We start from the raw sequence: 16,208 nt of genomic DNA, 5'->3' as shown, positions 1-16,208 counted from the left end.
TTTTTAAAATTCTTTTGGCTCAGCTTTCTGGCTTAATTTTGAGTTTTTTTTTTAGCATTTCTTAGGCATATTTGTGTGTGTGTGTGTGTGTGTGTATGCAAGTGCACACGCATACTAGTGCCAGGGCCTGAAATCAGGCCTCACATTATTGTTTTGAATTTTTACTCTACCACTTCAGCCACACCTCCAAACCTGCTTTTTACTGCTTAATTTGAGATGGACCCTTATAAACGTTTTCCCTGAATTGACTTCTAACTACGACCTTCGAAATTGCAGTCATCTGAGTAGCTACGATTACAAGCATGAGACACCAGAACTCTATTTAAATGAACATTTTATTTTGGAAAATTTTTAGAGTTACAGAAAAGTGGCAACGATAATACAGAGAATTACTACATTTTCATCAATCTGTTTTCCCCAGTCTTAGCATATTATGTTCCTATGATTTATCTGTCAAAATTAGAAAAAATAATTAAACTCCAGACTTTATTTAATTTTGCCAATATTTCTACTCACCTCACTTTTCTCTTCTGAAATTCAGCCTAGGGTACCACATTGTTTAGGCATTACTGGAACAGTTTAAGTATTCTATTTTATCTGTCATGATTTTGACTGTATCTCATATAGATATTTTAGTGATTGCTCTGGGGATTATAAAATGCACACATTTCATCATCAACTTAAATTCAGTATTTTCCTATTTCAATTGAAATGTAGAAGATTTACCACTATTTGGAGGCCTTTAATCTCTGCCTTTATGTGTTTCCTATCTTATATATTATACCTATCTACATTTTTAGAAATCCAGATGGTAGATAATCTTCACTTTCAACGGCCAAATGTATTTTAAATACTGTAAATAGAAACAAAGCTATTATTTTTTAAATTTAATTTTATTGTCAAGATGAGGTACAGAGGGGTTCTTGTTACATACATAAGATATGAGTACATTTCTTGTCAAATTTGTTAACTCCTCCCTCATTTTCCCCCACCTTCCCACCTCCCAAATCTACCCCCAGTTGTACAGTTCGCTTTAGTAGAGTTAGTTTACAGTTAGTACAGTTAGTAGACAGTTATTGTCTTGTAAATATCGCTATTGTATTGGTTTACCTTTTATCCTTTGTCTTACCACTTTCATGTTTCCCTTCTCTTCCCTAATTCAGATAAACATATATACAGTACCTGGGGTACTAAAATCAAATACCAGAGGCAAACCATAGGGAAGAAAAACATACAAAAAAGAAATAAAGTCTCATAGTACATTAAAAATAACAATAATGAAAAACCACCTGTCACATTTTGCTTAACATCATTTTATATGATCATATGTACATAGTCTTTGAGCTATTGTGATCCTCTGCTAGGACTATCCTAGACATATACTAATTATTATCAATGAGGGAAAATATAGAGTCTATATTTCTTTGGGTCTGGCTCACTTCACTTAGTATGATTTTTTTCCAAGTCTTTCCATTTCCTTATGAATGTAGCAATGTCATTCTTCTGATAGAAGCATAGAATTCCATTGTGTATATATACCACATTTTCTTGATCCATTCATCTACTGATGAGCATCTCTGTTAGTTCCATATTTCAGCTATGGTAAATAACGCTGCAATGAACATGGTTGTGCTAGCAGCTTTAGTATGGCCTTGTTTGTGATCCTATGGGTAAATGCTCAAAAGTGGGGTTTCTGGTTCATAGGGGAACCCTATGTTTAGCCTTTTGAGGAAACTCCATACTGCTATATTCCTTTCCAGAGTGGTTGAACAAGTTTACACTCCCCCCTCCCCCAACAGTGTAGTAGGTTTCCCTTTTGGACACATCCCTGCCACCATCTGTTGTTACTAGTTTTCTTGAAAATGGCCATTCTTACTGGGATGAGGTGAATTCTCAATGTTGTTTTGATTTATACTTCTTTTATGGACAAAGATGTTGAGCACTTCTTCATGAGTCTATTGGCCATTCTCATTTCCTCTTCAGAGAAGTATTTCTAAGAGTCTTTAGCCCATTTATTAATGGGGCAGTTGTTTCTTCGAAGATTTGTTTTGGGGAAACTTAATTTTTTGGGTATATTTTAGATATGAGGCCCATGTCTGTTGTATGGCTAGTGATGATTTTCTCCCAATCTATGGGCTTTCTATTTATCTTTCAAGCTATGTCCTTTGCCATGAAGAAGCTCTGCAGTTTTATGCAATCCCTCAAAGCTATTATTTTTGCCCCGACATAAACTATTTCCATTTCCCTTTGTTTATGATATTCTAATTTTCTTCTGTTATCATTTCCCTTTTGTTTGGAGAACTTTCTTTAGTTATTCATTTATAGCAGTTCTACTGATTCCATTCTTCCAGTTTTCTTGATCTAAAACTGTCTTTCTTTTATTCATTCCTAATGTATATTATTGCTTAAATTTTTATTACAATGATAAAACTTTTTGTTTCTGCACTTTAAAAATACTGGGCAATTTTCTACTAGTGTCTTTCATGCCTGATGAGCTATGGACAGTCATTCAAATTACCAGCTCCCTCCTGATAATGTGTTCTTTCCTTTGGTTGCTTTAATCAAGTTTTCTTCATCATTATCTTTTACCAGTATTTAGGAATGGGTTTCTTTGGATGTCTTGCATTTGGATTCATTTGGCTCCTTAAATATTTAGGTTTATGTCATTTGCCAGACTTACAGAGTGGTGTAATTTGGATCTAGGCTGTCACTCCAAAGTCCATGTGGTCTTTCCCTTGATATTATTGGAAGGTAATAGAAATATTGAAATAAGGCCTGATGGAAAAAAAGTTAGGTCACTAAGGATGTGCCTTTGAAGATCATATTGGGGCCCTACCTCTTCTTGTTTCTTTCTTTGATTCCTGACTACTGTGAAATGGTCAGTTTTCTCTACCACAGTTCCATCTGTGTTCTACTGCCTTGCACAGGTCTAAAGGGAATGGATCCAAATAATCATGAGTGGAAACCAGGAGCCAAATTAAACCTTTGCTCTTTTGTGTTGTTTACATCATGTATTTTGTCAGAGTGACAGAAAGCTGACTAAGAAAAAAATTGCTTCAATTGATACTTTTAAGTATTATACTTCTGTCCTCTTCTTTTTTTTTTTTTTTTTTTTTTGGCCAGTCCTGGGCCTTGGACTCAGGGCCTGAGCACTGTCCCTGGCTTCCTTTTGCTCAAGGCTAGCACTCTGCCACTTGAGCCACAGCACCACTTCTGGCCGTTTTCTGTATATGTGGTGCTGGGGAATCGAACCCAGGGCCTCATGTATACGAGGCAAGCTCTCTTGCCACTAGGCCATATCCCCAGCCCTACTTTGTCCTCTTCTATGAGTCTTTAATGACATGAAAGTTAAATCCAAAGATTCCTGATGATCTATTTAGTTTTTCAGTGTTTTTCTACCTGTTAATCAGATTTGGTAGTTTATTTGATCTGTCTTCACATTCATAAATTTTTTTCTTTATTGAGTTTGTCTTTATTTTCTTAAATTCTGGTGATTTCATTTTTTCACTTTTACAATTTCCATTGTAATTTCCAGTCTTTGTTTTTTGTGTTTCTTTAATAAAACTTTCTTTTAAAATTTGTCCCAGGAATGTTTTTGAATATTTCTTTAAATAATTTTGAAAACCGATGCTTTAAAATACTTGTTAGATAATTCCAATAAGTGGACTTACTCATCACCAGTATATGCTGATTTTCATTTCCCATGTGAGTTGAAATTTCCATGGTTGTTGTGATGCCTAATTTAGAGTTAAAGTCTTGACATTTTTGTTTGTTACACTATGAGATTCTTGGTCTTCTTTAAATTTTATGGAAGATATTCTCTTTTAAGGCACTTCATCTAGTTAAGTTCAGGTTGAAAATTACCATCCATAACCTTTGGGCTATTGTGACTGTGTCAGATCAGTTTTCAAAGTTTTTGTGGTATATATCAGATTTATCCTTGATATGACCTATCCTATAGCCTGTCTAGGTCCTAGGCCATGGTTTATTCCCTGGTTTACTTCTTCAAGTCTTTGGCATGTTAGTTAAGAACATACTGGTACCTGTGTAGATTTCAAGTGACTGGCAGTAGTCTTGGCAACCATTTTGGCGAAGGTGGTTCAATGATGTAGAAGATAGCTGTGCCAGCCTCCCTAGTGAAGAGCGAACCACTCTACAATGTTTGAAACTCAAAATTGGGACTGTTTTACCCCAATTATGAGCCCCACCCAACTGGCCCCTGTTCAGTGATACCAGTGGAGTTCTTCCACTGCAAAATGGCAAGAGAAAAGAATTGTTTTCACATAAATCCAGTAATCTCATAAATCTTTCCATCCAAGAATACCAGGTTTGTATTCATAAACATCTCTCAGGTTATCATTGGACTATGTGTTTTCTGAAGACTAGATAAACTTAAAAATAAAAGTAAACTTGATTCTACTGTCAATTATCACCATAATAACTGTCAGCTAAAGAAAATTTAGCTTGTGTTAATCTGGCTCATTTTGTTGGCAAGAAAAAATATTGTACACTGAAGGGATTTTTGTAAGAAACTATCCTAACCATTTAATGTTGGAGGGACTAATGTGTGAGTTCTTAGACCTCTTGTTCTCTAACCTAAATCATAATTCTAATGATTCATTCACTCTCATGGCCTAAAATAGCATATCTGTGGTGTGTGTGTGTGTGTGTTCATGCCAATCCCTCCTAATTGTGTAATCTCTGACAGTTGCACATTCATATCCCCAGTCAGCATTTCTGTTAGATATCTAGTACTTAATTTAAAAAACACACCACTGCATTGTGATGGTTTAAATAAGTATGATGAGGTTGTGATTTCAAATCTGCATAAGTCACAGACACCTGAGAACAATAGTGTTTTTTTCTGACATCTTCCTGGCAGAGTAGGATAAATATCCTGGTGATTCTTCAGTCTTTGAAGACTCTCAGCTCTTCCTAGGCAGTTACAGTGAGATTGCCCAGTACTTTATTTTGGAATCTTCCTCTCTTTTGTTTTTCTTCACCATGAATCTGGATTCCCAGGCAGCTATCCCCATTAAAATGGTCCAAATTGTAGTTACACTGCTTCTACCCTTGTAGTATGTGGGACATGCCAGGGCATGTTACATTAGAATGAGGCAACTAGCTGGCCCTGCCTGTCTCCCAGCCCTGGGGCCACGTGTGGCTATTATGCCAGAACCCGGAAAGAAAGTTCTAGCTGGCCCCGCCTCCCAGCCTTGGGACCACATGTGGCTAAGATGGCACCTGATGGTGAACCCAGAGGCAGTCCTGTAGACTGTGACATAAAATTAGGCCGACTCTTAGGATTGGTCCCTCGGCCCTTCCACCCTTGACAGACAGCTCAGGCCTCCCCTCACTGTCCCTAGATAGGTGCACGTACCCCCCTCCCCTTCCTGCCGATCTTTGACCTGATTGGCTCCTGTGCCTTATTTAATGGTGGGATCTACCTCAATAAACGAGACTTTGCACTGACTTAGCTCCTAGATGCGCCTGATTGTCCTCCAGTAAGGGAGGGCTGGGTGCGGGCAGGTCTATCGGCCCTTTCCTTTCTTGGCTCATCCGGTTGGGGAGTGCTTCCCCATCTCACCTGCAGGTCAGGAGGGAGGGAGCTAAAAACCCTGACAGCAGTAGAGTTTGTTTTTATCACAACTGTGAGAGTGATCCTTTGAAAACCTAGGTTGCAGCAAGCCCCACCTCTACTCAAAGCCCTCTTTCTCACTGAGAGTCAAAATTTCTCGACTGCCAACAGGAACATTCACAACCTGATCCTGTATACTTTCACCTCATAGGTTCAATCTTTGCTCAGTCAATGTTGGCACATTGGCCTCTGTGATATCCTAATATTCCAACATGTTCCTTTACCATGGCCTCTGCACTGGCCTCTGCCATGCCTGGTCTTATTACCTGGGTCTGTCTCTCTAGCTATTTTGTGCCTTTAAAAGTCTTTTCTCAGTAATCTTCTTTTCAGTGGTCCCATCCCTGATCACCTCATTTAAAATTGTAGCATAGTTTGCCTTTCTGTGTTACTAGACACATTATGTAATTTATTAACCCTATAAATTGTAGGCTCTTTGAAGGCAAGAGGTTTCTATCTTCTTTCATGCTATAGGCCCAGGATCGGATACAGAGTTCATGCTTGGTAAACATGTGTTAAAAGAGCCATAGCCACTAGGAGTCAGAAATTTGAGTTTGATTAAATGTGTCTGGGTGTGGGCACTGAATAGTTCCCGAGTATTTGCAAGAACAGCCTTGAAGTCTTGATGGCATAGGATCTTCTCAAGGAAATCAATGGTTTAGACACCTGCTGTTACTGCATCCTCCTAGAACTGAGTATCAGAAATGCCAAAAGCGTGAGGTTCTGCACAGATTGACTCTTTGCAAGGTGTTGGAAACAGGTACGGAATTAGAAACTGAGAGCTTTGTACTTGGACTGATTCACAGGTTTCAGCATTTCAACTTCCCAAGTGCTGCTGCTGCTAGTTTCTGAAATATCTCACAAACTGCCAACCCAGCTCTTGCTGCTGTGTGCACGTGCGCACACAGATACACTCACGTGCTTCCCTACACCAGGTATGGCTTAGTACTACCCTTCCCCATCCAAACTTACATTTGGAGGGCTGATATGATTGCTTAAGGAGACTTTTGCTGTGACAGAATTTTCCAAGCTTCCTCGGGCCCAAAGGAATGAGGTGTGTCTGGTTGTATCCACAGTTCCATCTTGCATTTGTCAGCACAGTAATCTCTGGCAGATAATAGGATTTCACTGCATTGTGGTGGTTTTACACAGGCATGACCAGATTGGGATTTCAAGCCTGCATAAGTCATAGACACCTGACCAACAGTGATTTCTCCACCATCTTCCTGAAAGAGCAGGTTGAATAGCTTGTTGATTGTGCAGTCTTTGAAAATCCTAAATCCTTCCTGTCCAGTCACAATGACTCTGCATTCCAAGGACACTATTTACAGGAGCCTAGCTCTCAGGCTGAAGAATTGTGGGATAGAAGTTATCAGACAGATTTTGCAAAACAGAAATTATTTGAGGTGCTTTGTGTCTGAGTTCAGTCACTTGTGGAATATCTTGGAATATCTGAGTTTTTTCCTGTATTATGTCTGTGTGTGTGTGTGTGCACTCACAATAAAAGTGCATAAATATGCCTGGAACCCTAGGCTTAGAATATGAGCTGTTTAAAAATCAGTTGCAGAGAGAAATAAACATACAAAAATATACTCATTTTAAAGGTATAGTTTGATACATGTTGGTGAGTGTATGCACCTATATAATCATTATTCCATCATGATATAGAAAATATAGACAACACTCCTTGTGCTCCTTTCTAGTCAAAACCTCCCTAAACCAAGTTAATCAATATTCAGAGATCTAACACTCCAAATTGGCTTTGCCTGTTCTAGAACTTCATGGAAGTAGAATCATAGGGTATGTAACCTTTTGTGTCCAGTTCTTTTTGTTCATGTTATTCATCCATGTCAAGACACTGATTTGTTTCTTCTTTTCATTTTTAAGAAATAAAGATATCATAATTGTTTATCCATTCATTTGTTGAACACCTGAAATAATTTCTGAACATTTATATATAAATCTTTGGACATATATATAATATATTATATATATATATATAATTAGGAGTAGAGTGGTAGGACGTGTTTGACTTTTTAAGAAAGTGGTCAACTTATTCCAAGTGGTTTTTTTTTTAACCATTTCTGTTCCTGATCACAATGTAGAAGAGTCCCAGTTGCCTTTTGCATGTCAGAAGAAGCTTCTAAGAAAAAAGTGCTGATTACCTCTCAGAATGCCTATCCTGGAGAATTTTAGGTGGTCATGGTGTAGGGAAGCATTTCAAGTTTGGAGAGACCTCTCAAAGCTCCACAAGTCACAACAAATGAACAATCTTCCAGTCAGTGTCTGCTTTTTCCAGGAATAAACTTCCTGATAAGTATGTGCTCACAAGATGGGAGCCAAGGAAAAGATAGGATTGTGTGGAAACCAAGTAGGGCAAGGCAGGGTGGGAAGAGCCTTGTACTTGTCATGAAGAGACCTATGTTCAATATCAGTCCTGCTATGTAGCATCTGGTGACCTTGACCTTTCATCTGGGTCTCAGTGTCTTTACCTGTGAAACAGGAATTACAGGGCCCTCTATATGACTCACGGCATTACAGTGAGTGGTAACCCTGACAGTAAGGTGTGCAAAGTCCTCATCAAGGACAGAAATTGTGATAGTGTTGATGGGGCTGGTGTAACTCCACAGATGCTCAGAGTTCTAGAGCCTTGGAGTCCAGACACAGAAGTGAAGATGGCCCCACTTCCTTAACAACATATAATGGAAGCGCATCTTGCCTTGCTCCCAAGCTAAAGGGTTGAAAGATAGGAGCAACTTTAGGACATAAAATATTGGCGACCTGACTCAAGTCTTTGCAACACATAAGGAAAATCCTTTTAACCTCTCTGAACTTAAATTTCCTCCCAGTAAAGTGGAGATGATAATTACTTCTTTCTTATTCAACTCTAGAAGTTGAAAGAATTATGTGAGATGGAAGTATGCTGGCAAATTGCTGCATTGGCCACATTAGTGGGTGGACTGAGAGATGGAACTGAACTGGGGTTGAAGCTGTTAAGCAAGTCAGGGCTTTGGAGTTTTAAAGACAGAGTCCAATCCTATTGGAGCCACTATTCTTTTGCTGAACTTTTTAAGCTTTCGGCCCCCCACTATGTAAAACAGGGTTAGTAATACCTCAAGGGCTGAAGGATTAAATGAGTCAAAGACTATGGAGAAAATCCCAGGTCCAGGTCCAGGGTTGGCAGAAAGAAACTACTCTGTAAATGAGATAGAAAAGCTGACTAGAAAGGTTAACACTATCACTATTGTCCACTAATCACATGACCTTGAAAATTTTGTATTACATATCCTCCTACTTAAGGTAGGATCTCAATGGATGGTCTTAGAGATAGGATTAGGAACGGGGAAGGGATGGGGATGAAAATAGAGGTGGAAATGGAGATAGAGATGCAGATAGAGATGGAGATGATGTGAGTACAAGAAGATTATTGAGATGTGTCTTAAATCAAGAGGATTCAGCTGGCCCCTGGGATCTCTGAAGCAGGCTGGGTCCTGCTGAGCTGTGGTGAATTGAAGTCAGTAGGTCTATGCAGTCAGTAGGTCTTGCCTGACTCTGCCATTGCATACAGAGGCAAGACCTTGATGACCATTTCTGGAGGGGCATTGAATGACAATACAGCCACTAACTGAGTGTATTAATCTTGAGGTGGCCTCTGGGCATTCCCTAACAACATCACTATCCTCTCCATGCCCCATTTTCCTCATCTACAAAATAGGGGCAGTAACAGTGCCTACCTCATTGGTTTAAATTAGGACTGAAAGAGTTAATACAGGTTTTTAAAACCGTTGGTGGTGCATGTTTTTCATAGTACTAGTGTTCTAGAAAACATTCAGTAAAATGCTCTTTAAATGGATGAATAAATGAATGAGCTCTTTCAATCCTGTCTGGAAGGGAAGACAAATGCCGTGTTTGCCCATTAGGGAAGAAAAAGCCCACTAGCCAGGTGACAAAGCATTTGGCTGCAAAGCAGAGAATGCCATGTATTTTAAACCAGAGGACTCTCATGCACTGAGGAAATTGAAATCTCCTTTTCAAAACATTTGTTGCACCTGAGGGTCCGGTATTCCCCCACGTGCTCCTTGCCAGAGTCCTTTACCCTCAGTATGTTGAGCTGCAGTATGGGAAGTTGACAGCTGAAGACAGCTCAGCAGGGTGCAGGAAGGCAGACATTTAATGTGCTTTGACAATACAAAGGGTTATATAAACGACCCAGTTTCTGTAATTTTGCTGTAACTGTCATGGGAATTGCTACAGACAGATACAGAGAAGGCCCTGTTTATGCACTTAAACTTTAAAAGGTTTAACCACTAAACACACAGTCTCTTTCTCTTCCCCTCCCTCCTTGCAATCTTGCATTTTAAATTGCATTGAGTTAGGGGTGTGGAGTTAGGGGACTACAGCTGAAATAATAGGTTGCCTTGATCTACCCAGTTCCTGGTTTGGAGCACCCATTTTCTGACTCCCTGGCCTGCCAGACTACCTCTTGGCAAGCCTCCTTACCTTTCCTTACCTGTTCTCAGATTTCCTTACCTGTTCTCAGAGACAAGGTGCTGAGAGGAGGAGGGAAGGCAGGAAGTGTAAGGCACTGGCTCTGAGCTTGAGGCTTTTGCCCAATTTAAATCTGGTTCCTGTCCCAGTGTTCAAAGCATATCGCTGTTTGATTCTTGCCATCTCATCTTAGAAGACTTTTCCCAAGGTGGAGGTGGGGGTAGTTCTAAAGCCAGACAGGAGGCGGGAGGGTTTATACAGACAGATACCACAGGCTTCCAAGCTAAGTGCCTTAGCAGGGAGAGCTCCCGGCTGCTGCTGACATTTCTCAGACAGGAGATCAATAAGTGGGCAGAGCTTGAAAAGAAAATCATGCTTCCTCCTGCCCTGGGGAACCCTCAGCAACTGTCACCCACAGAAGAGGTGTCCCAGAGGAGTCAGGAAAGACAGGGGGACACAGATAGCCTTGACACAGTTGAGATGGAGGCAGGGAAAGGGAGATTTCCCAAGGAGATGAAAAGAGTAAATACTGCTATCTCCCCCACCCAATTCTGCCTTTACAATTCTTGCTGAGTGTGTTCAGACCCCTGAATTCTGCTTCTCACATAAAACTAGATACCTGGAGGTGGGTTTGCAGTTCATATGGCATTTCTAGTCTAAATGAACTGGTCCTGAGCAGTGAGATCCACCCCAGCTTGGAAATCATGAATCAGTGGTCAGACCCTTGATAGAGACAGGAGCCTTATACTCTGCCTGACTACACCTATGAAAAGTTTAAAGATGTCTCCATGCTCTACTCAAAGGTGCAAAGGAATTTTCCAAAGCAAACATACACATGCTCACATGGGCAAGCACCCTCACAGTCATGGAAGCACACAAGTAGGAAGTAAACTTGTTTCTAATCTGGCCTGGTCCACTTCAATAGTTTAATCTGAGATTTTGGAAAATTTGTCTCTAATCATCCTTTCTACTTCTCTTGATCTCATGACACTTGTGTATGGAGCAGGAACATGCATAACTGACAATGGACAATGCTGATACATGCTGGCAACAGTTGAAGTTTATGACTTTTTTTTAACTTACTGAATTTTTGGTGTCCCTTCTCAGCACCTTGTATTTTTCCCTGCTATTTTAGCTCCTCTCAGCCCCGTTTACTACTGGAGGCTTCCTGACTCCGACTTAATCATCTGCTCATATCATGTGGTTCTAGGATCCTTTTTAACTCTATGATGACAAATCCCTTTGGTGAGCTCTCCAGCCAATTTCTTGACAATACATACCCATGTTCTGCTGGGGCCTTTGGAATATTTCTGGGGTCTTGTGCAAATCCAATGGTTCCCAGGACCACTCAGAAATTGCAGCTTACTGTCTGCCTTGCTGATAGCTTCCCTAGAGAATGAATGGCTGCACTTCTGCCATTGACTTTCCCTTCACTCCAGCCAGATGACTCCCCATTCTAAAACTGTATGTAGTCCAGAGAAGGCTAGAAGTAGCAGGCTTTTCTGGTCTGGCTGGAATTTTGCTCATGTCACATACACTGTCTTCCTGACCCCATTTTCGCCACGGTGTTGCCTTAATAGAAGAAACTGAGCAGAGAAAGAAATAATTTCACATTTTAGTTTGGATTCTATTCAATTCACAGCATGACACAGGGTCTTGGGAAAAGATAGTTTACTTAGAAGATGATCCAGTAAAGTAGTGAAGTAAAGGAATGAAGAAAAAGAGAAAGATAGAGACAAGATAGAAGCAAACCTCAATAAAATGGCAGGCAACCAGAATTTCTCAAGAAAGTACAGGTGCCAAGGAGCTGTTCATTGCAGCACAATTTGTCATTGCCAAAATATGGAATCAATCCAGATGCCCCTCAGTAGATGAATGGATCAGGAAAATGTGGTACATACACACAGTGGAATTTTATGCCTCTATCAGAAAGAAAGAGATTACCCCATTCATAAGGAATTGGAAGGACTTGGAAAAAATTATACTAAGTGAAGTGAGCCAGACCCAAAGAAACATGGACTCTATGGTTTCCCACATAGGGAATAATTAGCACAGGTTTAGGCTAGTCACAGCAGAGGATCACAATAGCCTAATAGCTATGCCCTATGAACACATAAGATGATGCTAAGTGAAATGAACTCCATGTTGTGGAAATGAGTGTTATATCACTGTTGTAATTACTTTCAACATGCCATGTGAAACGGTAGTTTTTTGTTGTTGTTGATGATCCCCTGTATCTCCTTCCTGTGGTTGTCCCCTCTCTATCAATGTATCTCATTTGAGTACACTGGATACTGTATATACTGGTATTAGAACTAGGGAAGTGAAAGGGAATATCAAAATCGAGAGACAAAGGATAAAAAGACAAATTACTCCAAAAAAGCAACACTTACAAAACCATTTGGTGTAAACCAGCTGTACAACTCATGGGGGAAGAGGGAAAGTGGGAGGGGGGAATGAAGGAGAAGATAACAAATTGTACAAGAAATGTACCCACTGCCTTACATATGAAACTGTAACCCCTCTGTACATCACTTTGACAATAAATAAGTAATTATTTAAAAAATAATATTAAGTGAAGTAAGCCAGACCCAAAGAAGCATAGGCTCCATGTTTTTCTTTCTTGTGTAATAATTAGTATATGTCTAGGATAGTCCTACCACAGTATCAAAATAGCTTAAGAGTGCGTACATATGACCACATAAAATGATGCTAATTGAAATGCATTACAAGATATGGAAACAACAGGGTTTAGCTTGTTGTTTTTAATGTACTATGTGTAGTTCTTTCTTTTTTCTTTCATATTTTTTTCTTTTTCGTTTCACCATTATCTTTTTTTTTTATTTTGGGACCCTGTGTCTCGTATATATGCTTGTCTGATTTGGGGAAGGAAAGAAAAACAACAAAACGGTGAGACAAATGACAATGGTTAACAAATACAATAGTGATACTCACAAGACACTATGATGGAAATGAACTTTACAACTTGGTGGGGGGAGTAATGGGGTAAAGATAGTGGGAGAAAAATGACAGAAGGGGTAATAATGTTCAACAAGAAATGTACTCATTATATTACTTATGTAACTGTAACCCCTCTGTATATCACCTTTACAATAAAATTAAATTAAAAATAAAAAGAAAGTACAGGTGATAAGTTGTAGAAATATTCACCAATAGGATAGGAATCTGAGGCATTTGTCCATCAAGTTCCATCCACCTCTGGTTACAAATTGTCTCTGGGGCATTAATTCATTAATACTTCTGAGCTACACAAATGCAAGCAAACAGGTAGAGAAGGCCCAGTGTAGGAAGATGATAGATGTGCTCATATGATGAATGCCCATTACAGCTAAGGCTGAAATAAGAGGTGGGTCAAGGGAATGCTGATGATCATCAGAAGTGTCTGGCTGGAATACTACCTATCTCCAAAGAGAATTTAAACAAGGAGAAATTATTGAGAACGTAATATTAATTAAAGTTATCTTCAATTTTTTAAACCATTTTCTTGTTTCAAAGGGGGGGAAACTGATGCTCTCAGAAGATCCAATTTTTCTGAGATCAAAATTACTGAACACTTTGAGTCACATCTAGAACTTAGGAGCCAGAAGTAATGTTGGAAGCTCTCTCTACCACCGCTATAGAACCAGTCAGCAGATGGTATCTATCATAATTGACTTGCTATGGTAATCACTGTAAATTCTTGCTTTCAAGGAATTTGCAATATAGAGGATAAGAAATATTTGGTCCTTAGAATTACCATTAGAGCTTTGAAGAAAGGGGACTGGCTTAAGTACCCTGTATTCAATCAAGGGATGCTCCAGAGACACAAAGAAAAGACCAAAAGGTTCCAGAAAACACAAAGTACATATTGGAAATATGTATTCAGCAAACTTTTGAGTATTCATGCCTTTGTAAAATTCTTTCCCTCTTGTGTGAAGGCTAGATCTAGTGAGTCATTTCTAATGGATAAGATATGGAAGAGTGGTAGGATGTTGATTCCAAGATGGGTTTATAAAAGGACTATGACTTCTGTTCTGGATGCTTTTTCTCAAACTCTCTTATGTTATATACTGTAGGGTAGCCAACTGCCTTATCACGAGACAACTCTACAGAGAAGACCACATAAGTGAGCTTGAAAGTAGACTTCCGTGGCCTGCCAGCAGTAAATGAAAGAGCTTGGAAGCACCTCCTCCCAAAGTTGAGTTCACTGTGGCCCAATTGCTATCTTATTTATACCTCATAAGAGATGCTGAGCCAGAAGACCTAGCCAGGTCACACCCAGATTTCTGACCTGGTAATGAGAATGATATTTTTGCTAAGTTTTAGACTATTTTTACACAGTAGTAGATAACTGATGCAGGATAGCATGTTGATAATAAATGTATGAGTAGTATATGGACTTAGGAGGGTGATGGAATCTAGTCAAACAAGGAGAAAGGAACATATATTTAAAGAATTGTGGGAACTCTATGGGCAAAGAGGGAAAAAGTGCAACAGTGGAGCTCACTGGACATTGATGAAAGTGAGCTATACAACTCATGGGCAGAGACGTGTGCACTGAGGGAGGGACTGGGAGACAGTGAGGGAACAGAAGGTATTAAATGAAAGGAAACATACTCATTACCTGACTCATGTAATTGCAATCCCTCTCTACATCAGTTTATAATAACAATAAAGTAAATAAACTTTAAAAAAAAGAATTGTGGTTGTCTATCAGAATGTGAGCCCAGGAAAAGCATCAAGACTCGTGAAGATGAACTGGAACTTACAAGGCATTGAACCATAGGTAGTGGGTTTCCCTTTCCTGATTTCTGTCTATGAAGGTACTGAACTTTTTGCAATAGCTTACTTCTGTCTTAGTGACTAGCGTGTTCTATTTCTCCCTGTATCTGGCAAACACAAGGCATCCTTGGGGTCTTATATGTTGGAATGGCTGAATTTTTGTGTTAATTTGACTGCGCAAAAGGATGCCCAAATAGTTAATAAAACATTCCTGGGTGCGTTTGTGAGGGTGTTACAGAAAAAAAAATGAGCATTTGAATTGGTAAACTATATAAAAACTGTTGCCCTCACTGACTAGACAGGTGTCATTTAATTCATTAAGGGCCTATATAGAACAAAAAGTTGGAAGAGATGTGAATTCTCTCTCGGCTTGGGCTGTGATATCCATATTCTCCTGCCTGGTGTTCCAGAGTTTTGGATTTGGGGTGTCTGGACTCAGACAGAGGCTTACATCATTGGCTCTTCTGGTTCTCAGGCCTTTAAGCTTGGGCCAAAATTATACAACTGTGTCTTCTGGACCTCTGGCTCACAGACTCCAAATCACTGGACTTCTCAACCTCCACAATCATGTTAGCCAATGACTCATAGTCTATCTATCTATCATCTTTCCTTTCTTTCTCTCTTTCTCTCTCTTTCTTTCTTTCTTTTTCCTTCCTTCCTTCCTTCCTTCCTTCCTTCCTTCCTTCCTTCCTTCCTTCCTTCCTCCTTCCTTCCTTCCTTCCTTCCTTCCTTCCTTCCTTCCTTCCTTCCTTCCTTCCTTCCTTCCTTCCTTCCTTCCTTCCTTCCTTCCTTTCTTTCTTTCTTTCTTTCTTTCTTTCTTTCTTTCTTTCTTTCTTTCTTTCTTTCTTTCTATATCATTAATTCTTTTTATCTGAAGAATCCTAACTGATACATGTGTCCTCAGCATTTGGAAACAACAGGTACTCATTTGAGTTGCTGCAATTGAAATTTCAGTTCCTGGAAGAGAACAACAATTGACACATCTTAGATCTGCTGTCCATTTTTGAGTCTCCCTTGCAGAGAATACAGATGGAGTTATGGGGCTGGCTTCCCTCTCAAAGAACTTCTGGAAGAAGGCATGAGGAGTGTAAGCTGAACATCTAATTCATTTCTGAACTTCCCTCAAGAAGTTAGTAATTGATTTGAGCAGACTGTGAGGGAGGGGATTTGGACTGTGGAGCATTTTACTAGCACATGTTTAACTGGAGGACTAGGAATATACAAGAGAATTGTGCACTGAGGTCTAGGTGAAAGGTTTCTTAAGAGGGACTATCATTTTCTGGGCTTCAGTTTCCTGTAATTA

The sequence above is a fragment of the Perognathus longimembris genome, chromosome 28 (genome assembly GCF_023159225.1).
Source record: "Perognathus longimembris pacificus isolate PPM17 chromosome 28, ASM2315922v1, whole genome shotgun sequence".
NCBI lineage: Eukaryota > Metazoa > Chordata > Mammalia > Rodentia > Heteromyidae > Perognathus > Perognathus longimembris.
This window is presented reverse-complemented; position numbering follows the sequence as displayed.